The sequence below is a fragment of the Podarcis raffonei genome, chromosome 7 (assembly GCF_027172205.1).
Source record: "Podarcis raffonei isolate rPodRaf1 chromosome 7, rPodRaf1.pri, whole genome shotgun sequence".
Taxonomy (NCBI): domain Eukaryota; kingdom Metazoa; phylum Chordata; class Lepidosauria; order Squamata; family Lacertidae; genus Podarcis; species Podarcis raffonei.
This window is the reverse complement of record NC_070608.1, coordinates 73,080,911-73,104,851: the sequence shown is the minus strand read 5'-3', so window position 1 is coordinate 73,104,851 and position 23,941 is coordinate 73,080,911. Positions and strand designations below refer to the sequence as shown.

Here is a 23,941-nt window from a genome sequence, read left to right as displayed (position 1 = left end):
AACACTCAGGGACATGAGAAAGCATACATACACAGATGCATACATAATTGTATTTGTAGCCAGCCTTTCCACAGTTCAAACCATGCTCAAGACAGCATGCAATTGGGTGGGGGGGATAACTACAATATAACAAAAGTAGTTGTAAATAAAAAATGAAACATTTAAAAGTACACAACCAAACAGAGCAATTTCTGCATAAATTACAAGACCCAGAATAAAGATACCAAAGAGAGAAATAGAAAACCAGCAACACATAGCTCAGTTGGTTAGAGTGTGGTGCTGATAATACAAAGGTTACAGGTTTGATCCCTATATGGGAAAACTGCATATTCCTGCATTGCAGGGGGTTGGACTAGATGATAGTGTCATGAGCACACCAGCTCCAAGTGTGATCTCGCAGCCAGCTGCAGAATGTAGTCAGGAACAGGGAGGCTGGGCTTTCACGCTGGCACAGGAGAGCCCACAGTTGCCAGTGTTGACTCCCCCTGACCTTGGATGGCCGGCTGATAAGGGAGGAATGGAGAGCAGGCTTGTTAAATGTTCGGAAAAAGTCAGAAGCCCAAGGCAGTATAAGTTCTTCAACTAAGTTTATTCAACATTTGTCAGTGACAACAGCTCACTCATAGGAACACAAGAACCAAACTGACTAGACAACACAATAATAATCCCAAGCAGGAACTGACCGTTGACAGGTGAAAGGGCATGTGCTTACTTGCCATTAGAACGTTCGTCTACCAACTCTTCTATGATTGGTTAGAACGCGCCTTGTAACATAAAATGTGTTAAACCCAATACAGTGGTACCTCAGGTTACATACACTTCAGGTTACAGACTCCGCTAACCCAGAAATATTACCTCGGGTTAAGAACTTTGCTTCAGGATGAGAACAGAAATTGTGCTCCGGCGGCGGCAGCAGGAGGCCTAATTAGCTAAAGTGGTGTTTCAGGTTAAGAACAGACCTCCAGAACTAATTAAGTTCTTAACCCGAGGTAAAGGTAAAGGTAAAAGTACCCCTGCCCGTACGGGCCAGTCTTGACAGACTCTAGGGTTGTGCGCTCATCTCACTCTAGAGGCCGGGAGCCAGCGCTGTCCGCAGACACTTCCGGGTCACGTGGCCAGTGTGATGAAGCTGCTCTGGCGAACCGGCACCAGAGCAGCACACGGAAATGCCGTTTACCTTCCCTCTGTAAAGTGGTACCTATTTATCTACTTGCACTTAATTGTGCTTTCGAACTGTTAGGTGGGCAGGAGCTGGGACCGAACGACAGGAGCTCACCCTGCCGCAGGGATTCGAACCGCCGACCATGCGATCGGCAAGTCCTAGGCGCTGAGGTTTTACCCACAGCGCCACCCCAGTGCTAACCCGAGGTACCACTGTATATAACAAGGCTGGAACCCAGCCAAAGCTCCTCAGAAGCCCAAACAGGCACAGAAAGCTACAGAGACAGCTTTTCGGAACAGAAAGGGGCTGCAGCTGACCAATTAAGTCTGAGGCGTAGTGGTATAGGAAGGCTGCTAGGCAGGAAGCAAAATAAGAAACATAAAGGTTGAAGGTTCGATTTCTTCTGTCGACACAGGAAGAACTCCTCAGAAGGGTCAACTGAGTGATGGGGGCCGGAGGCTTGCTAGAGGCGTCCGGAGATAATTATTTGATTTTTTTTGCAATAAATTCTCCTTTTTAATTATGTACGCTTACTGTGTTAACAAGCCAGGAACCTGGACTCCTAACACTCAGGGTCCCTTCCAACTCAACAATTCTAGGATTCTAACACACACACACACACACACACACACCCATCCCCATGCCCCCCCCAAAAAAAAACCCATCCCCAAAGCAGTATTTCAAGGGAAGGGAGAAATGGAAGATGGAATGGTCTGAAACAAGAAAAGACCAGAGGGAAAGGAAAGAATATTGCACAAACTTAGGCTTTATACAGTGCCACAGTTTTCAAACAGGGACTTACTGCACCTCTCATCACATGAATTGTCAGCTGTGACTATAATGAACTAAACTTTTTTTTCTTTTTTATAACAGATGCAACCTCTTTTGCAATAGGTTACTGGCTTCAAGGTTTTCAAGCAACAGAAGTATTCTTACAATGCAAATCAGCTATAAGAAGGAATGGTGTTGTCTCTTAGGAGTGAGGTATGGGTTGGAAATATTCAGGTTGGGCAAGAGTCTGTCTTCAGCTCAGGTTTAGCCAGTGCTTTTTTTCTGGGGGGGACGCATACCCCTAAACATTTTGTGAATCTTTGTACTTTTGTCCATTTGCTGTATTTATTTTTCCCGATTTGAACTATAAAATGGTGATTTTCTTGAGTCAAAATGGGAGTACCCCTAAACACTTTTTAAAGGGGAAAAAGCACTGGGATTAGCAATGTTTATTGTCACTGATTTGCCACACATATGAACTGTGGAAAGAGCTCCTCTGATTTAGCAGATTGAAGAAGAAGAAGAAGAGTTTGGATTTGATATCCCGCTTTATCACTACCCGAAGGAGTCTCAAAGCGGCTAACATTCTCCTTTCCCTTCCTCCCCCATAACAAACACTCTGTGAGGTGAGTGGGGCTGAGAGACTTCAGAGAAGCGTGACTAGCCCAAGGTCACCCAGCAGCTGCATGTGGAGGAGCGGAGACGCGAACCTGGTTCCCCAGATTATGAATCTACCGCTCTTAACCACTACACCACACTGGCTCTCTAATTACCCAATTCCAAAAATCCATTTAATATATAGTCCTCAAATATAGGACATATCAGATATTAAACTGATAAGAACAGATACTACACTTGATCTTAGCCAAAAGGCCGAGAAGCGATTTTATGAGGCTTATTTCAGGCTTACAGAGCAAGTTTACCTGTCAGAAAGTGTGCCTTCAGTACTAATGTCCTTTAGGATCCCTACAGTGAAGATGAAACACCAGAAGGCAGGAGGTCAAATTTCAAAGTCGGAGTGAGGTCAGCTTTTAAAATTCAGGGCATAGGCTACTCAAATAATATAATGGCAGGGCTCAAAATCATATATGTATTAGGTAAAATCAGCATGTTGCATGCCCCTAAAATATATTTAAAAAATGTGTATGGTTTTGTTCCAAAGCAATACTCACTTGCCCATTAAGGTCAGCGAAAAAGCATGAGAAAAAGAAAAAAGAAAATCAAGAGTTTACCAAAACAACAAGAAAAATCCCTTCTATCTCTGAAATAATCAGCCCATAAACCTCAATATAATGCAATATTGTGCAGAACCAGCTTTTGTTAAGGACAAACACACCATTTTAAACTAATGGGCATAGACTGTTGCAATTTCCCTTAATGATGTGGCACTTTTGGAGGGCGGGGTGAAGAGAGAGAAAAGCCCACTATATATGTAAATTTCTTTATGTCTCGTAAAATGGAAACGTCTCATGTAAACCTCCGCAAAAACCATTGCGCAGCACAAATACAGAGGGTTTGGGGGAAGGGAATTTATGCCAAAATGGTTTGTCTTGATGACATCCATCCATTAGTGGCAGCCCATAAAAGAATCTTATAAACATACTTGGAACTGCTTGGTGATGATTTTTCTTGACAAGCGAACATTATGTGCTGTGAGTAGAAATTGAGTAATATGGGCTGAAAACGCAGGAAGTGACTCCAGTCTTTTTTATGCAAGGTAAATCTCAAGAAAAATGACCCACTTTGGCAGTGCCCAGCAGTTAAGATATCCCCCGAGGAGCCACAAGTGAAGATCTATGCATTCCGCTTATGTTTTCTGCTTTATCGAGATAGATGCTGACCGTCTTCATTTCTATATTAGACGGGTTGCCGTTCGTGCAGCTACTGTTAAAATTGCGCCAGCGATTTGGTTGCAAACATATTTCCAAGGAATTTAAACTAATCAGGAGCAGGGATAGCATTGGCTGAGGGTGGTAGCTTGCCATGCTAAGGTTTAGAGTGCAAATTCCCGCCCTGAATCCCTTGTCAAGGAAAGGGGCAATCTCACAGGGTCCTCAACCTGCCCAATTTGCAGCCTGTTGTGGTTCCCTCCTTGTCAAAAGACACACATACAGAGAACAGCAGCAGCAGGGACTTCTGGTGGTTCAGCTGAAGCAAGGGTAAATAATCTTTCTGGCTCCATGGGTCAGATTCTTAGCAAACTTGCCCTAAGAGTAAAGAGGTAAAGAGGACCCCTAACCATTAGGTCCAGTTGTGGCTGACTCTGGGGTTGTGGCGCTCATCTCGCTTTATTGGCCGAGGGAGCCGGCGTACAGCTTCCGGGTCATGTGGCCAGCATGACTAAGATGCTTCTGGCGAACCAGAGCATCACACGGAAACGCCGTTTACCTTCCTGCCAGAGCAGTACCTATTTATCTACTTGCACTTTGACGTGCTTTCGAACTGCTAGGTTGGCAGGAGCAGGGACCGAGCAACAGGAGCTCACCCCATCGCGGGGATTTGAACCTCCGACCTTCTGATCGGCAAGTCCTAGGCTCTGTGGTTTAACCCACAGTGCTACCCGCGTCCCTAAACTTGGCCTTACACGCCTATTATTATTATTATTATTATTATTATTATTATTATTATTATGCATTTTAATCTTTATTATTTTACATATTAAGTCCCTTCACCACAAACAGAACAAAAGAAACAACAGATTGAATCAAATACAAAGAAAATGTAACTTATAAAATGTTTTCCTCCATGTGTTAAGACTTCCGTCATCCTCAGTATGGGTCCTACGTTTCCTTGTGGACTGCATATTTCTATATCCTTTAACTTCTCATAAATTCATCAGAATCTTTGTAGCATGTAACATTGCAGAAGTTAATTAAAGCATGTCAGAGATTACACCAGAAGCGGTTTAGTTATGCTGGCCATGTGACCCAGAAAGCTGTCTGTGGACAAACGCCGGCTCCCTCGGCCTGAAAGCGAGATGATCGCCACAACCCCATCGTCGCCTTTGACTGGACTTAGCTGTCCAGGGTTCCTTTACCTTTACATTGACTAACAGTGGCTCTATGGATTTTCAGACAGGTGATATCCCTAGCCAGGCACCTTCTGCATGTCAAGCAGGTACTTGACTTCTGAACCATGATCCTTCTACACTTTGGATTCTCCACCCCAGTCCCTGTGCCACCACGGCTGTCTGAGGCAGTGGCACCTTTGTGAGGTTATGAATTCTTCCACAGTTCTTGGAACCTTGATCATGCCAGGTTCCAGAATCTGGGGAAGCCTCTGTCTGAAGAGGTATAATTCAATAATAACTAAAGATGGAGCATACATTTGAGCATGGTTGGTTCTAGTGAAGCTGGGTTTTTTTGCAAAGACATTGGTGGGAGAAATAATAATAATAATAATAATAATAATAATAATAATAATAATAATAATAGCAGCTTATTATTTGTACCCCACCCATCTGGCTGGCTTTCCCCAGCCACTCTGGGTGGCTCTCAATAGAATAGTAAAAGCATGATAAGACATAAAACATTAAAAACTTCCCTAAACAGGGCTGCCTTCAGATATCTTCTAAAAGTCAGATAGTTGTTTATTTCCTTGACATCTGATGGGAGGGCGTTCCACAGGGCGGGCACCACTACTAAGAAGGCCCTCTGCCTGTTTCTCTGTAACCTCAATTCTCGCAATGAGGAAACCGCCAGAAGGCCCTCGGCGCTGGACCTCAGTGTCCTTGCTGAACAATGGAGGTGGAGATGCTCCTTCAGGTATACTGGGCTGAGGCCGTTTAGGGCTTTAAAGGTCAGCACCAACACTTTGAATTGTCCTTGGAAATGTACTGGGAGTCAATGAAGGGGATACAATAGGGCAGGCATGTCCAACAGGTAGATCACGATCTACTGGTAGATCACTGGACATCTGTTGTAAATTGTGGTAGATCGTGTGATGCTCAGTGATTCCCCCCTCCCCCCAAAAAACTTTGCCACCCCTAATAAAAGCTCAACAACTTGCCTGTCAATAACAATGGGTAGATCACAGCCAGTATTTTTATAATGGGAGTAGATCACAGTCTCTTGGGAGTTGGATGTGCCTGCAATAGGGGGAAGGAACATTTGACCTCTTATCAAGCCGTTGGGACTCTACCCAGGTTGTGCCCTCCAGGCCACACCCTGTTTTCATTTCACCTGTCTGAAATGTGTCCTCAAACTATGATAACACCTCTTACTTACCTGGATAGGAGATAGGGTGTGTCTGGCCACACCCACCATGGTTCTCCATTTAGAAACATGGTCCCTTAGTTGAAAAAGGTCCCTTACCTCTGAGATACTGCTCCCAATACAAGTCAATTCAAAACAAGTCTGTAATTAATTTCACACTTGATTTGTCCTTTTCCTAATTATAGTAACTGTTGTGGTTGGAAGTTTCTTGGAAGCGAAGTACGTTTTTCAAAACCATTAAAATCCCCTACAAAAGAGGGGTTGTTTTTTTCTTTTGTTTGTTTTTTTAGCAGGAAGGATTTAAGATCAAAGAAGGAGAGAAAGAAAAATGTAACGTATGGAATTGCAGGTCTAAAAATGCAGTTAGACAGCTATTACATGCTCTGGAATTTTGTTTTAGCAGGGATGTGTGTCAAATTAAAAACAGTTGGCTATTATAGTTTAGAAGGATATTATTTCATGCCAATCTCTGGCTGTCGGCCGGGCTGACTCGATTAGATACACCGCCTCTCCATCTTACAGAAATTTGCAGAGAGATGACTTTTAACATTTGCTGCCCTTACCATTCCGGGGTCTACAGACTGGTGATTTTTGTTGTTTGGTATGTTATTTATAATTTACAGGGCTGCAGCATTTATTCGATTTAATCCATAAATTAATCAGCATACATTAAAAAAAGTGTGGAACTACTTACATGTATCCATGGCAGCTCTGAACTTTTGTTTGATGAACAGCCGTCTCCCGTACTGCAGGACAAAGTGTTTTTGAAAAATGAGTATTTTGAAATGTCAAATGACTTGGGCTAATATAATCTCTTGTCCCCAGTAGTGCAGCTAGGGCCAGGCTGCTTCGCCCACTTCTAAGGGCCTGGAGTACTGAGGAACCTGTCCCCACAAATGTATTGTTTTATTTTAACATTTCACAGGGGAGACATTGCTGTGCTGCTGGAGGGAAATGTCACTTTTTCTAACCTTTATTCAGATCATCTTATAAGATGTGTGGGATGTTCTGAAGGCAGCAAACCCAACAACTTCCACAAGGTGTTTCAAATAAAAGGGTACCTTTCTCTTAGCCTGGCAAGAAGCATGGGTGAGTCTCTCTCTCTCTCTCTCTCTCTCTCTCTCTCTCTCTCTCTCTCTCTCTCTTTCGTTCTTTCTTATTTTGGGGGATGTTATAGGGAAATCCTTGGGCTCACTTGGATTGTCAAACAAAGACACCAACCAGGAATATAGGAGCAAAACAGCAGCCTGTAGGCCTGATCTTTATTCAAAAGACTGTTGCAACAGAACTTCCACCCATCACATAGGAGAAGCAGGAAGACACCCCAAACAAAGGGATGCCCCCTCTTTTATAAGTTTACCTTTTCCCAATGGTGAAACATCATGCATACATCATAGATACTTCATACATATGTCACAAACAGAGGGGTTTTCTTGGCAGGTTAGCCCCTATCCCTCGCTTGCCCTCCACCTCACACCCATCAAGTGATTTGTTGTTTAGTCGTGTCCGACTCTTAGTGACCCCATGGACCAGAGCACACCAGGCACTCCTGTCTTCCACTGCCTCCCGCAGTTTGGTCAAACTCATGTTCGTAGCTTCAAGAACACTGTCCAACCATCTCATCCTCTGTCGTCCCCTTCTCCTTGTGCCCTCAATCTTTCCCAACATCAGGATCTTTTCCAGGGAGTCTTCTCTTCTCAATATGCCTGTTGTCTTTGTCCATGGAGGTTTTTTGGCAGGGATACTGGAGTGGCTTGCTGGTTCCTACTTCAGGTGGATCACGTTTGATCAAAACGCTCCACTATGACCTGTCCATCTTAGGTGTCCCTGCATGGCATAGCTCATAGCTTCTCTGAGTTATTCAAGACCCTTCGCCAGGACAAGGCAGTGATCCATGAAGGAGCATCAAGTGATACAAAGGAAATATCTACAAGTTCCTGGGTTTCCTGGTCAGGTAATCACACCAAGAACCTAATCCATTCCTGGATGGTTTGCTATTGTCCATGCGATGACTACCTGCCTGACACCCACTTGCCAGGATGCCAGTGATTATCTCTTGTGCAAGAGGCTGCTGAGTATGTGACCCCAGGTTTCAGGGATTATGACTGTCTTTACCAATTTCCCAAGTCCCCCCTTCAGGAGCCATTTGTTCCCTGAGTAAAATGAAGTTGGAATGGTGTTGATCCGATGTAGGGCTGATTTTATATGACTGTTTGAAGGTTTTGCTGCACAAGGGAAGGTGAATACTATGCAACCTTGAACAAAACTGTGGTGGGTTTTTATGGGGATATTTACAAAATTGAATGGTGTCAGTTTGGGGGATGGTCTGGGGGTGCAGTGTCCCATTTAACTGGAAACAACCCCCCCCAAAAAAAACCTTTATAAAAAATCCAGTAACGGGGGGAAGGAAAAGGAAGAAAACTTGACAGCCACACCTTATAGAATTCATTCACTAACTTGAACCCTGATAGGAAATGTTGTGGGGTGTGTGAGAGCAATTAGGGCATGAAGGCAGGGAAGAATATTGTTGCAATGTTTTGGGTGGGGACAGGTGCCAGGTCACTCTCAAACCTAGCAGCGTCACTGCTTGGCTTCAAAAAGACTGTTATAAAACAGGCATGAAAGGTATAAGAATGTTTGCAGCCTGCAGTTTAGGGGAGATGTGCATATAGGTGAAACATTTTGGGAAACTTTCTGGGAAATGATATATAATGAATTGGGGGGGGGGGAAATGTTTAAAATAACTTTTGTAAAAAAAACCAAGCCAAGCCAAACAAAACCAGAAGCCTTTCTATTAGGAATTATAGGTACCAACATTCCAAAGGAACAGAAAAGCCTCTTTATGTATGTGGCAACAGCAGCGCAGATGCTACTAGCCCAGAGATGGAAAGAAGAAAGAATCCCTACCAGAGTAGAATGGCAAGCCAAGCTGTCAGACTATGCCGAAATGGCAAAACTGACCGGGAAACTCAGAGACCAAGAAGACAAGAAATTCAAGAAAGAAAGGGGAAAGTTTATAATTTATTTAGGAGACCACTGTAAACAGATGAAAACATTAGCAAGATTTTAATCCCACTTGTAATGTAACAAATAAAATAGACAATATGGATAGATACAAAACATAGACTATGAAATAATATGCAGTTGGAAATGTTGACAATAGGACCCATGGAGGGAGTGGAAGAAAGTCTCAAGATTCAGAGAAATCTCATTTTATGGATATGTATTTGGTATTGTAACTAATTTACATTGGTAAAATCAAATAAAAATGATTTTTTTAAAAAAAGAAATTTGAAAATGAGTCCAGTTTCTTTCTTTCTTTCTTTCTTTCTTTCTTTCTTTCTTTCTTTCTTTCTTTTTGAAATCATTTTTATTTGATTTAGTTGAAGTTATATCAATATATTTAGATGCAATTAAAAAGGGAAGATAAATTTTGGAAGCTAAGGGAGGGATGGGGGGAAGTCTGGGGGTTCAAGGAACCCCATAAAGGTACTGATATGGACCATGGTTTGATGTAAACGTGGGGGGGGGGGGTAAAAAAAATATTCTTTTTGAAACTTTGGAAATAAAAATTGAAATAAAAAAGAGTCAAGTAAATCTTAATGACTAACACATTGTGGCATAAGCTGTCGTGTACTGTGGCCCACTTTAACAAGAAACACTGTCCTCAGATGTGTATATATATATATATATATATATATATATATATATATATATATATATATATATATTAAGGTAAACAATGAGGCCCAAAGACCAGGAAATCTAAAATTTCCATCATGGGATGTTTCCATCCAAAGCTCAGATCAAGGAGGAGTGCAAATGAGGGCATGTGCCCCAGGTGGCAGGTTGGAGGGCAAGCAGCATGCTATGTGTTTAGTATAATGAGAGATGAACCCTTGTTCTTAGCTGAGTCCCAAACAAGCAGAATCAAATTTACCGGAGTCTCTTTTTGAAGGTTTCCTCCCACCCTTGGGAAATTATGTCTTCTCAAGTCAGAAGATGAGTGCCCCTTAGACTAACATTCTCTCCCACTCGTTTCTCAATATTCTCAATTTTTATGTCAAGTTGTGTCCATTTGATTAGTGAACACAGACAGGAAAAGGGCACTGTTGACATGTGATGGTAAATATTTCATGGAGTCCCCAATGGTGTGACTGATGAACACCTACGGAAATTTTGCTTTTTGAATACTGGAGCAGGATATTGGTCACTGTTGAACTAAGAAGAGTGCTCATAAGGATTACCATTGCTGTGCATTGTGTTTTGAAGTAAGTAGGGATACCTGAAGTGCCCAGTCTTTGTGAATATTCATACGACCTGATCTGATCTACAACTGCTGTGGATGTTGGGACTCAGTTGTTCATTGGCTTTGTGAGCCCAGGCACAGACCCCTCGTCCCCGGCAGCCAGGCCCAGATAAATAAGACACAACACAGTGTAGTTATGGGGTTAAAATAGACCACAACTTTATTAATTTCAGATGTAGGAAACCTTGGCTTAGGCACTGGGCATGTATCCCTCTCAGACCCCAATTGGGGTCTGTCGCTAAGCAGTGGCAGACAGGAATTATGGGGGACACTGCAAAACATGTGCTTACATAGCTGCCCCCCACTCCTCCAGTTCTGGGAGTTTGACCATACACTGAGTGCTCTTGGTCAGTGACTTCCAACATAAACCCCTCTAACGGCCCCCTGCTAATGTTGCAGTGTGAGGGGTGTGTTGCGCGTCAAGGTCCCCAAGACACCCCCCCCCTAAAGAAAGACACAATTGACACTTAATTTTTGTTTAAGGTTTTTGGCATAATTTTGGCAACAACTTTATTCAAATTACAGCAATGTGAGTGGTTGCTTAGGCATTGGTAGCACTAACTGACCCCGCACGGGGACAGCTCTGACATTCGCACCCCCTGCGAAGTCAGCAAGGGTAAGTTACCCGGGGAGAGAGACGGGACTGGGAACCATGCCTCACGTCTCCCCAGAATGCTCCCAGGGGCTTGCATGGCCCTACCCTAGCCCCTTGCCAGGGGGTTCGGACAAAAGCATGGGGAGCCCCTGGGTTCCTTTAACGGAAAACCCTTGCAGCAGCAGCAGCATTTAGAAGGGGCAGGCACAGCCAAATCCATAGCCCTCCACCAACCAATTCCAAGACCAATGCCTAACCGCAAACCTTACAAGTTGTGATGATTTGCTACGCAGTAGGCAAAAAACCAAGTGGCACACACTAATCAGCCAAATGGACAAAATTCCTACCGGGCCCCTGCCCCAAAGCAGACGACCCCATGCCAGGCATAGCAAGGTCAAGCAAACAGCCTAAAATTAGGGAAGGGAGGGCGGGTGATCCGTAGCACGCAGTGAAAAGAGGAAGTCCGTTGCTGTGTGCATTGTATTTAACAAATAGGGCTGTCAATGAACAAATGGCAACATTTAGATTTCCCTAGTAACAGCCTGCCCCTGCTTAAAGGATGGCCAAACCATTTGCCTAGCAACAGTCAGGTGTCTTGTCAGCCCCGCCCGCAACCCGTGCTCTCCATGAGGGAGAGCACACTTTACCACGCTACCCTCCATTCTGTTGATGGACTAAAGGATTCTGCCGAAGGCCTAAAACCGCCAAAGTTGTGACCATTGCTACAGGGAAGACAAACCTGCAGAGCAGGCTCTGGAAAACAGCAACCATCGTGCGACCGTAGCAACGCCCACAAACCTGAAAAGGAAAAGCTTAGCCTGCAACAACCTTACAATTAGAGGGAGGGTTGGGTGGGTGATGCTCCAAGTCGACAGAATGGCCTGTGTTGATGGGAGCCTCCTTACCTGGCCTTTGCTCCACCCCCCAGGCCGCTGCCGATTGGCTGGTTTGGACCAGGGCCAGGCAGGAGCCCTGCAGCCTTGGCGACCAACCTAGGGGATGGAGCAATGGCCAGGCAGCTATGGCGTGACTCTGGAGGCCAGGAAGCAGTCATTGTGCTTTCTGGATGTTCTGACACACTTCTCGGCTCTAAAAGGCTTTCCCAACAGGTTTGAAAATAAATATTTTGAGAGAAAAACTTTGAATAATATATATAAAAAATGCAGATTGGTAAACAAACTGGGTGGAATTAATCTACGGGTCAAGATATGTGAAAGTGCCATAGAGTATAATGATTCATCCATCCCTCACTAACATGGCTACCCATCTGGTTAGTCTCTGCAACTTTGTCAGGGCAGTAGCTCTGCAGAGTTCTTTTACTCAGTACGTACACAGATGCCCTGGAATTTGAACCCATTCTTGCAAATCCAACACTTTTTGAACTGTATAACAGTCAATAAAATGATGAAGGTAGGAAGGCTATACACAAGTGGCTTTTACTACAGTGAGTCAAAAGATGCTCAGGAAGTGTGTGGATTGTGTTGCTGATAGAGATGCGCACTGACATGACTTTACTCAGGCTAGAATGTGTGCCCCCACTTTTTAATCAATGTATTCATTCTCTGCCATCTGAAGAGCTATTGTCAATTCGAATAGCATTTCCCCAATAAAACTGTATGCAGAGGCTTTTAAAAAACCCTGAAGAATATCTCAATGATATTTAAACATTCTTTGATATATATATATATATATATATATATATATATATATATATATATATATTTCTTTCCATCATAATAAAAATGACAGAGAAGATCTTTTCCCCCCCTAATTGGATTTTTTCCCTAAAAGCTATTGATATGTTTGTGATGTTCTGGTTATTATCCTCAAATTACAAACAAACACATTATTAGCACCCAATTATAGTATAAAGAAGAAAGGATTTTGAATGTTCAGTAATGGTTCTTAAGCAAATAAAATGACAAGTATATAGAGTAGAACAGGGTTGTGGATTAATGAGATTTTCTTTTCATTGTTCGTATCGGAAAATTTGCCTTAGGCTTCAGGGCTAATTCTCTGTTTATTACAAAATTTGAGGATGCATAGGAAGGTACAAAATACACAGCCCCCAATGGAAAACCCCCTCTCATATTTCAAGTACGGTAATTGGTTTGCAATGAACAGTGTGGGAAGCTTGTCTAAGTTAACTGCCTCGGTGAGGCAATCCTAGGACAAGGGGCATGAGAAGCCATAATTCCTTTGCCTGGGACACATTGTAGAGAGGCTTGTCCTGACTCCATACTATCCCCAGGGCCCCAAAATTCCAGGTGATGCAAGTTAGCTTCAAGGGTGCTCCATATCCAGGCCAAAGGCCACCGAACCCTGAGGGGCTGGTCTCCAGAACATTCACTACCTTTAATGGTGCCCAAAGGTGCTCACCTGTTCTTTTCCTTCCCAGTTACACACCAGTTGTGATCAATAAACCTATTTAACCACAATGGCCCATAAGCCCTTATGACCCAACAGCATCAAGTACTGAGAAGGCAGAAAAAGCCAGGCCAACATGGCCAGTCTGTGGACAGGTGAAAAATTTCTAATTAGATCTGAAGCAAGTGGAACCATCGAGGCACAGTGGGCCAAACTAAGAAGACAAAATGCCAGAAGGGCCTTCTTCATTCTGTGTTCATCTTTTTCTCCAGGTTGGTTCACTTCCAATGCTTTGGTGTACAGATCCATGATCAGGGATGAGGGCAGTTGGAACTCCAAAGATATGGAGGTTTGAGTGCCCTAATCTTTGCATTTTTTCAGAGAGGATACTGTTGGTGACTTGTGGAAGTGAGTGGATAGTTCACCACACCTCAACCAGTGTGATGTATCAGCAGAGTTTGTGGAGCCCCAGCCAAGTCTTCAAAGAAGCTGTCTGCTGTTCCCAGCAGACAGCTTCTTCCAGAATCCCTGGTTAAGGGAAAAACTCCTCTCCTACACAATTCAAAGTAACAAAGTGTTTATTGTCTTCAGACACGAGACAAAGCTAAACACTAAATCTACAATCTTCTGGTCTTTGAAGTAAAGATACATACGTATGAAGAGATTCACCGACACTACTGCCATGCTAGCTAATACTACTGTGTAAAATCCACAGCCTCTTCCCCTGACTCTCATCGATTCAGAGTCAGACCCTGACAGCAAACAGGACAGGATGCGACTATCATGTAATGAAAGCAAAGCCCTAGAGACTATTATACCCGCCTCTACATTTCTGAACCTATGAGAGGGTGATGACTCATGAAAATCATATACTCAACCTCACTGATGTTGCTATTGTAACCCAGTGCACCTGCTCTCTTATCTCTCAACATCCAGATGTGGGAAATGTGCCGACTCAATACATAAGACATTACACCAACAGATACTACTGCTGAAAAGGACTCTTCACAGGATAGGATGCCCACCTAAGCTCCACAAGATGATTGTGTCCTTCCATGAAAACATGCATGGCACCATCCAGTATGGCAATTCATTCTTGGACACCTTCCCTATAAGGAGTGCGTGAAACAGGGCTGTATTCTCACCCCAACTGCAGGCCCTCCAAGTGTCCCTATTTTCCTCGGACATCCCTGATTTGGAGAAGCCATACCAGTTTCTGATTTGATCCCGGTATGTCCCACTTCTCCTTAGGATGTTCCTATTTTCACTGGAGAAATATTGGAGGGTATAAAGTTACCCAAGCCCCGAGCCATCTGAAGGCAATCCTGTATAGGGAAGTTTTTTTAAAAAAATGTTTGATGTTTTATTATGTTTTTATATATGTTGGAAGATGCCCAGAGTAGCTGGGGCAACACAGTCAGATGTGTGGGGTATAAATAGTAAAATTATCATTATGGAATGGGACATCCCTTTGTTCATCAGATAAATGTTGAAGGGTATGCAACAGTCTTTGGCATATTCTTCCCCCTGTTGTTGCCCTATGCCTTCAGCTCAACTAAAGATGGTACGTACATTCTCAAGTGGATGCCCATAATGTGGATATTGTAATGTTATAAATAGGAGGAAGTAAAAAAGGTACAATCACAAATGAGAATGAGAAAAACAGTGCTGTGTGTTGCTGTTATGATGCTCAGTGTGCAATAACACAAGCAGTGGAGAGAAAGAAAACAATTTAAGACAACTCAATCACTTGGGCTAGACTTGAGTATGTGAATAAAATTTGCTGAAGTCATTTATCCTTCTGGAGGCCAGGGATAAAATTAACAATCCAAGTTCTATGCTGCTCTTAAACAGAAATCTGAGTGCCTTTTTCTTTTCTCTTTTAGCCCATGACTCTCTTAAGCTAATTTGATTGAAGTGACTAATAAGCTCCATAGTTGTGCAACTCAGATGTCTCTCATTTTGGGGGTTAACCTTTCACAGAGGCAATTTTAATAACCATTAAAATGATGAGGGGGATAATAGAGAGATAATTGCAGAAAACGGAGAACTTTAAGGATGCTAATCACAGCTTTCCTAAAAAACGTCTGGGGGAGTAAGCACATCTGAAAGCCTAAGTCATTTGTAACCAATTGAGGGGGAAATTAGAGCTGTGAAAAGATGGCAAGTTGAACTCAAGCTCTGCACTGTCCCATCTTTGAACCCCAGGCAATGAGTCTTGCAAGAAAGCATTCCTTTGATGACAGGGAAAAGTTTGAAACCATAGAAGAACTTCCAAGAACATTTGAAGCTGGAAATGTGATGGATGCATTGCGGTAGGGGGGAGCTTCACTAGCAATATCCAAACTTTCTTCCTCTTGAAATTCCTGAGATGGCAAATTAGGTGGCCGTTGTGTTAGAAGCCTTTAATGGCTAGTGTGTTAGAAGTCCAAAAGTTGAGAAGTGACACTTTCACGTTATGTGGCATTGCAGCACACAGGAAGCTCTCTTTTTTTCTACTTTGGCTTAATTTTGCCTCTGGTTTACTAAACTGGGAATCAGGCAGTGCTGTAAACAGGGGCAGAGCAAGGGGTGTGTGGTAGGGGTGGTCTGCCCCAGGTGTCACCACTGAGGGGGGTGACAAAATGCCGAGCGGCACTCAATGCAGGGTCTGCAGCACGCTCGAGCCACACGTCTCTCCTGGGAGTGACACGGTGCCTTGGGCATGCACAGGCTCCATGCTGCCCCAAATGGTCCACCTGCCACCTCCCCCTAAGCTGTAGGGCGACTGAGTGGGAGGAAGCAGGCAGACTCCTCAGAGGCCCTGTGGGCAACTGGTCCTGCCCCGTGGGTAGCTGGCCCTGCCCCCGCGTGCTGCCCCAGGCGCCCGATTGGCTTCCTCCGCCACTGACTGTAAAGGCACTGGAGAAGCAGCCAAGGATGTAGTCCTCTTGTTTAGGAGTGTCACAGGGACCCACTATTTCTGCTATCTATGGTCCTGCAGTGTAGACGACTGGGCTGAAGTGGGTAAGTTGGGATCTGCTACTGGGTCACAGGTTGACCTAAAGTGCTTCGACACACCCACCATAGAAATATCTGGAACAAATGCACGTTTGGGCGAAAGGTGACTACCTCAAGTTCAAAACATTGAAGGCCACTGGCCTTAACTCACCCTATGCTTTGCAAAATATTTTTGAGCTCCATTTAACTACTTTTGAAAGAAATGTTGTGCTCTTGGAAATCATACCTCATCAACTTTGAGAATGAATTATACCCTGCCCATCTGGCTGGGTTTCCCTAGTCACTCTGGGTGGCTCCCAACAGAATATTAAAAACACGATAAAACGTCAAACATTAAAAACTTCCCTAAACAGGGTTGGGCCAAACTTATTCAGGGACAGCCCCATGAGGCCATGCTTTTCACGAAGTCCCGAGCCGCCCCTTGTAAAGTTGTGTTGGCATGGATGTTAAAATCCCCTAGGACAACCAAGCTAGGTGTCTCCAGAAGAACATCCACCATGACCTGAAGCAGCTCGGGCAGCAAATCCTTGGTGCACCAGGGAGGGAGGTACACCAAAAGGACTGTACTGCCCCTCTTGCCCAACTTCCAGAACGTGCACTCAGAAAATTGGGTCTTTCCAATGGTATAAGCTAATGACTTCCTAAAAATCACTGCAAACCCCCCCTCCCTGCCCATATGCCCTGAGTTGCTGTGCATAAGAGAAACCTGGTGGACAAGCAGCAGCATGAACAGGCCCATCTGCTTCATCCAACCAAGTCTCTGTTACACATATATAAGAGAAATTGTGTAACTTGTGGCACTGGGGTTTTTTTCTTGGTCACACAACTGTCCCATTTGTTGTTCCTATGTAATTAAAGATAAAACCAGAACGTGAGTGGCTACTGGCTGAGGTTATCTGGTTAAAGATCTTAACTCTTAGGTCCAAAGGGGTGGACTCTAAAATTAACCCAGTGAGGACTCAGCAGGATCAAGTGGTCACAGCATGCGAACTGTCTGAGTGCTGGATTACAAACCAGGAGAAATACAATTGAATATACTGGAAAAAGTGATTGTGGGCTGGATAGAACTCTGAGCAAGAACACACAGAGAGAACAACATTTGGTTGAAAGTCTCGCTTGTTGATTTCTAAGTATTTTTTTTGTCGCAGTCTTGTTTTGTCTGTATCTCACGTCACAAATAGCACATTGCAGACTAGTAAATGGAGATGTTCCAACATTTAAAAAACAGCTGTGTTCTATACAGCCTATGCACAAATGCTTTGAGTACATAACCATAAATTTCCAGTTTCATCTAAACCATACAGAGCTTCTCGTAAGCTTTCAGTAGTTCAGCTCATTTTAAATTTTGGAGAACAGCAATTCTGCCACTGGACTGATGTTCCCACCCAACACACAGGGTGTGTGGATGTGAGTGATTTGGTTGTTGAAGGACGGCATCTTTTTCTAGAAGACAGTAAAATCTAAACATTTCCAGATGAGGAGGCAGCAGTGGATTCTGATATCCTTTTCCTTTTCCTTTCTTAAACCAAAAATAAAAATAAAAATTGTTGTCACATCAAGGGATGGCGGAGCCAAACCAAGCAACACCCTATTTGCATTTCTCTTTTCCCAGTCATGCTTTAATGGGAACTACACCACATTACAAAGCTGAAGAGGAGTAATCTCTTCTACAGTATCATGGGGTTCCAAATGACCCTGTGGAATTTGTTTTGCTTTTGTGGCCCACCAGAAGAATGAAGTTGTCCTCTAGTAATTCTGATGTAGGCCCAAACCCTGTTTATCTCTTGCTCACATTGCAGTGTGCCCTCCGAGTGGGGCCATGCCTCTAGCCCTGCTCCTGACTTATCATCTCCTTCCTCAAGCCTGCTTGCTCAGTAAATTAACTGGGAAGGGACCTAATCCTGAAATTACAAGTCACTATCAAGTGCTTTTTAACAAAGGTCCGTATAGTTAAAGCTATGGTTTTCCCAGTAGTGATGTATGGAAGTGAGAGCTGGACCACAAATAATTGATCCTTTTGAATTCTGGTGCTGGATGAGTCCCATGGACTGCAAGAAGATCAAACCTATCGGTTCTGAAGGAAATCAGCCCTGAGTGCTCACTGGAAGGACAGATCCTAAAGCTGAGGCTCCAATACTCTGGCCACCTCATGAGAAGAGAAGACTCCCTGGAAAAGACCCTGATGTTGGGAAAGATGGAGGGCACAAGGAGAAGGGGACGACAGAGGACAAGATGGTTGGACAGTGTTCTCGAAGCTACCAGCATGAGTTTGACCAAACTGCGGGAGGCAGTGGAAGACAGGAGTGCCTGGCGTGCTCTGGTCCATGGGGTCACGAAGAGTCGGACATGACTAAACGACTAAACAACAACAACAAAATCAAGTGCTTACCAAAACAGCTTTCACTTTTCTTTATCATCCCACCCTCTTAGTTGCACCAGCTTGCTGCCTTTCAACAGCCCTGTGGATGAATGGATAGGAAAACTTTCAATGCCAAAGAACATGTGACTATACCATTCCATTCAAAATATTTGCAGGGAAACCAAAATGCTTTTTACAAAGCTATTGTACTACCAACCATACTTGTGAAACATGGACCACTTATAAATGCCATCTCCAGCTCCTCGAAAGAGTCCATCAATGGTGTCTCCAAAAAAAATTCACATCACTTGGGAAGACAGGCGAACTAATGCCAATGTACTGGAAGAAGCAAAGATCACCAGCATCAAAGCAATGATTCTTCAACATCAACTTTGTTGGACTGATCAGATTCCTAATTAATGACTTCCAAAGCAACTACTCTATTCCAAACTTAAAAATGGAAAGTGTAATGCTGGTGGTCAACAGAAATGGTTTAAAGACTCTCTTGATGCAAATCTTTTTAAAAAATGTAGTATAAACACCAACAACTGGGAAACACTGGCCTGTGAGCGCTCCAATTGGAGAACAGCCTTTACCAAAGGTGTAATGGGCTTTGAAGAGTGTCAAACTCAGGACAAAAGGGAGAAACATGCTAAGAGGAAGGCACATTTGGCAAATCGTCACCATGATCAACTCCTGTCTGGAAACCTATGTCCCCACTGTGGAAGGACGTGTGGATCCAGAATTGGCCTCCACACTCAGTTACAGACCATGTACATAGAAGACAATCTTACTGGGCTATGAGTGATCACTAAAGAAGAATATTCCCAATCTCATCTACATCATTAAGACTCACTAAGGATAACAATCAGGGTATCACTGGAGTCATTTGCCAGCCGCAATTTTTTTTAAAATAAATCTTTTATTAAGGATTTTTTTGTTTTACAGAAGTGTAGTGCCTCTTTTTTTTTATGTAACATTTTTACAAATCCGTTTCATTTGTTGAGGCATTAGGGGGAGAAGAAAAAAGAAAGAAAAAAGAAAGGGGGTGGAGAGAGGGAAGATGGATGGGGGTGGGGTCGGGTGGCGGTGTTTCTATTATGTTTAATGTATGTAGAGTTTGGTGTCAGCGTTGCTTGTGTTGTTCACTTGTGTTCCTTTGGTGGTGAGAGAGGTTGGGGTTGGCCTAGGGTGTGATTGTTTGCTTGTGATTGGCTGTGGTGATCTTTGTTTTCATGTGTGAGTGAGGTGGGTGGGTGTTTTGGATCAGGTTAGCCATATTGATTTGTATGCTGTTGGTGGATTATTGTCATTGTCCTGTTGGGCTGTGTATGTGATAAAGGGGAGCCATACCGGGGTGAAGGTGTCTTCTTCTGTTTGTCTCCGTGTCAGTTTCAGTTTATTAGTTAATTTTTCTAGTAGGGCTGTTTCCCATACTATTTGGTACCATTGGTCCATGCTTACTCCTGACAGGTCTCTCCAGTGTCTGGTTATGGTATTTCTGCTGAGAGCAGGTGGGTTATGAGTTCTTTGTGGTGTAAATGGGCATTGTTGTCTTGGAAGATGTTTAGTAGGGCCAATTCTGGGGTGATGTATTACTTGCTTAGTTATTTTACATATTTCTTGTATGGCTGTTGTCGAGAATAGTTGGATTTTGGGACACTCCCACCACATGTGGAGGTATGTGCCTGTGGAGGTGCACCCTCTCCAGCATTTTGGTGAGGTTCCTGGGTGTATTAGCGCTAGTTTCCTTGGTGTTAGGTACCACCTGTAGGTGAGTTTCAGTGTGAGTTCTTTTCTTTTCTTTTCGTTGATATGGATTTAAAGGGGGGTTTAGACCACATTCTGGTCCATTGAGTGGGGTTAATCTCATAGCCTATGTCATTCTCCCATTGTTTTTTGATTGCGTCTAGGGGATTTGCGCAAATTGAACAAAGCTTGAAGCATTTGCAATTGAAATCCTCTTATTTTATTTACATAAGAATGCACGTAGAACTAAGGTGAGCAATGCAGGAAAAAGCAAGTTTCATATTCACCAAAGGATTTTTGTTTTCATAAGGCATGAAATAAACACTCATTCTCTTTTACTTAGCATGCAGTTATGATGGAAATATTTTGTTTATATGGATGCTTGCAACAAAGGAATTTTGAAAAGCTAATTATAGTTAATCACTGAACCAATGTGAAAACAGTTGACGACGCCTTGGGTTTGTAACCAGGGAGCAGAAATTGCTGCATTGATTCAGACTGTGGTTTCCTAGGTTTTCTCTGGTACACTAAGTTTCAGTTAGCTTAGTGGGCAATCTGATTGAAGTACAGAGTCAGGGTATGACAAAAAAAAGAGAGCAGAAGACATAGAATCCACTCTTAAAAAGGTTACTTCCTACTGAAGTTTTATCCTTGACTTTTACTGCTGATTCAGGCTGTGTGCACACCATACATTTAAACCAAATGACTTCTCCCAAGGAATTCTGGGAACTGTAAAGTGCCGGAAATTGTAGCTCTATAATTTCAAGGATTCTTTGGGGAAAATCTTATGCTTTAAATGTGTGGCATATGCACGTCCTCAATTCACACTTGAGAAATTTGTGGTAGAGAGAGAGCCCTGCTTTCTTCACTACTGAAAATGTTGAATAAACCCATCCATTTTCTCCAGAGTCTTGCAAAATGTCCCGTGGCCACATGTCTGATTGCTTTACTGAATATGCCTCAAGACGCCGATATGTGCTGATCTATCTTATCTTATCTTTTTGTTTGTTTGTTTTGTTAAATTTATATACTACATTCTTTCACATGTGGTGGACATGTAAAAAGGTAAAAGTGTATTAGGAAAAGATTTATAATGAATTGGAAAAAAATGTTTAAAACTACTCCCCCCCCCCCAAAAAAAAAAAAACAGAGTCTGCTTTGTTGGGAATAATCCAGACAGAAGTTACTAGGAGTCAGAAAAGGTTATTTATGTATGCAACAACTGCGGCCCATATTTTGTAAGCCCCAAAATGGAAAGTGAGCGAGGCACCAACTAAAGAGGATTGGCAACTTAAGGTGACAGAATATGCACAACTTGCAGATTTAACATATAGAATAAGAGAGCAAGAAGAACAGATATTTAAAGAGTGGAAAGCATTTATTGAATATATGGAAAATAATTGTATACTACTGAAAATGCTGGCAGCATTAAGATAAATTCAACAGAGTAAATAATTTTTGATGGATGTAAAAGTGGAAAACTGATTTGAATAGTTATAGTAAAATATACAGGGATATATGATATGTAAGGGACATGGGTGGTGCTGTGGGTTAAACCACAGAGCCTAGGACTTGCCGATCAGAAGGTTGGCAGTTTGAATCCCCGCGGTGGGGTGAGCTCCTGTTGCTCGGTCCCTGCTCCTGCTAACCTAGCAGTTTGAAAGCACGTCAAAATGCAAGTAGATAAATAGGTACCGCTCCAGCAGGAAGGTAAATGGTGTTTCCATGTGCTGCTCTGGTTCGCCAGAAGTGGCTTAGTCCTGCTGGCCACATGACCTGGAAGCTGTACGCCGGCTCCCTTGGCCAGTAAAGCAAGATGAGCGCCACAACCCCAGAGTCGGCCACTACTGGACCTAATGGTCAGGGATCCCTTTACCTTTACTAGAGCATATTAGGCCACTATAATAGTAGATTCTGAATCCACTGTCCGTCCAGTGTTTATATTATCTCAGGGCATACATATATATGACTGTCTATCCAATTATAAGCAACACGGTAGGCTAATAATATAATTACAATACTTTTATATCACTATTGAATTATGTCTCATCGTAATTACAATCAGATAACATACAATATAAACATGGTGACACCAACTAATGTGAGTTAAGAAAATGTCCCAAAATGAGGGATTTTAGGCTAGTATAACGTCATGAAGAATCACTAAAGCTTGAGGCAACATGCCTTGCAAGGTAAATGTCTTATGCAGTATTTGCAGAGAGTAAGCTGAAGAATGTTGGTGCTCCAAAAACAGCAACAGAACAGTCCATCCAGGATAACTGACTGTTTCAATCAATGTTCTTCCTCAGCTGATTGTATGTTATCTGATTGTAAATTAAGACATAATGCAATAGTGATAAAAAAGTATTGCAATTATATTATTAGCCTACCATATTGCTTTTGGATTGTCAGATTGTTCTGTTTGCAACACAGGGGGTCTTTTTCGTTTATCCAGTTATAAGCACAGTCAAAGGGTGCACAGTGGTACCTCAGGTTACATACGCTTCAGGTTACATATGCTTCAGGTTACAGACTCTGCTAACCCAGAAATAGTGCTTCAGGTTAAGAACTTTGCTTCAGGATGAAAACAGAAATTGTGCTCCGGCAGCGCAGTGGCAGTGGGAGGCCCCATTAGCTAAAGTGGTGCTTCAGGTTCAGAACAGTTTCAGGTTAAGTATGGACCTCCAGAACGAATTAAGTACTTAACCCGAGGTACCACTGTACTGGATTTGTGATCATGTCAGTTTGTCAAAAGACACAGAAAGCTCCAGAATAGGAATACATAAAGTCAGGGCAATTGTCAATTTTGATCAGTAGTCCATACTTACAAGATGTGTAAACCAGAATTTGGTTTGCTTAACTATGCCCCAACCCCCTGGTTATTACCTAATTAACAAGGGGCAAATCTCTCTGGTTTTCCCAGCTGCTATGTTCCTTGTAGAATCCCCTTGTGAGCAAAGTAATGCATTTCAAAGTGTTTGGTTGCTATCTAAAATGAGTACTGAAACAACAATGAAACAAGACGACCTTAGGCTGGCTTCGAATTCCCAGAGCTTGATATAGAAAAGTGGGACAGAGATGTCACTTTTAAATATCTTATCTCGTTGCTTTAGAGCACATATTTAACTAAGCTCAAGGACTTAATTGATGCTTATTAAAGCAGCAGAAGTCGTAAAACTTTATTAAGTTTTCAGTGGCTGGAGGGTGCTCAAGCAGCAAAACACACAGTTATTTAAACTCTTGTGTTTGCACAACATTTTGTGTGTGATCAATGACTGGGATGATTAAAAAACAACTCCTATGTGGCAAGAGGAAGAATTGTTTAAAATAGATTTCTATGTGGAATTTTGTGATGTGTTTCCCATGCTGTCCCTTGCCCTTAGCACCAATTATACCCAAGTCGATCCTGCACTCT

At 42.9% G+C, this 23,941-nt stretch overlaps 1 non-coding gene across 1 annotated transcript; it reads right to left on the bottom strand.

The window, feature by feature from the left end:
- Positions 1–2,620: 2,620 nt before the first annotated feature.
- On the bottom strand, positions 2,621–2,818 carry LOC128418121 (U2 spliceosomal RNA). The gene has a single exon (XR_008331663.1). It is a non-coding gene; the product is annotated as a U2 spliceosomal RNA (small nuclear RNA).
- Between the last annotated feature and the right edge of the window lie 21,123 nt (positions 2,819–23,941).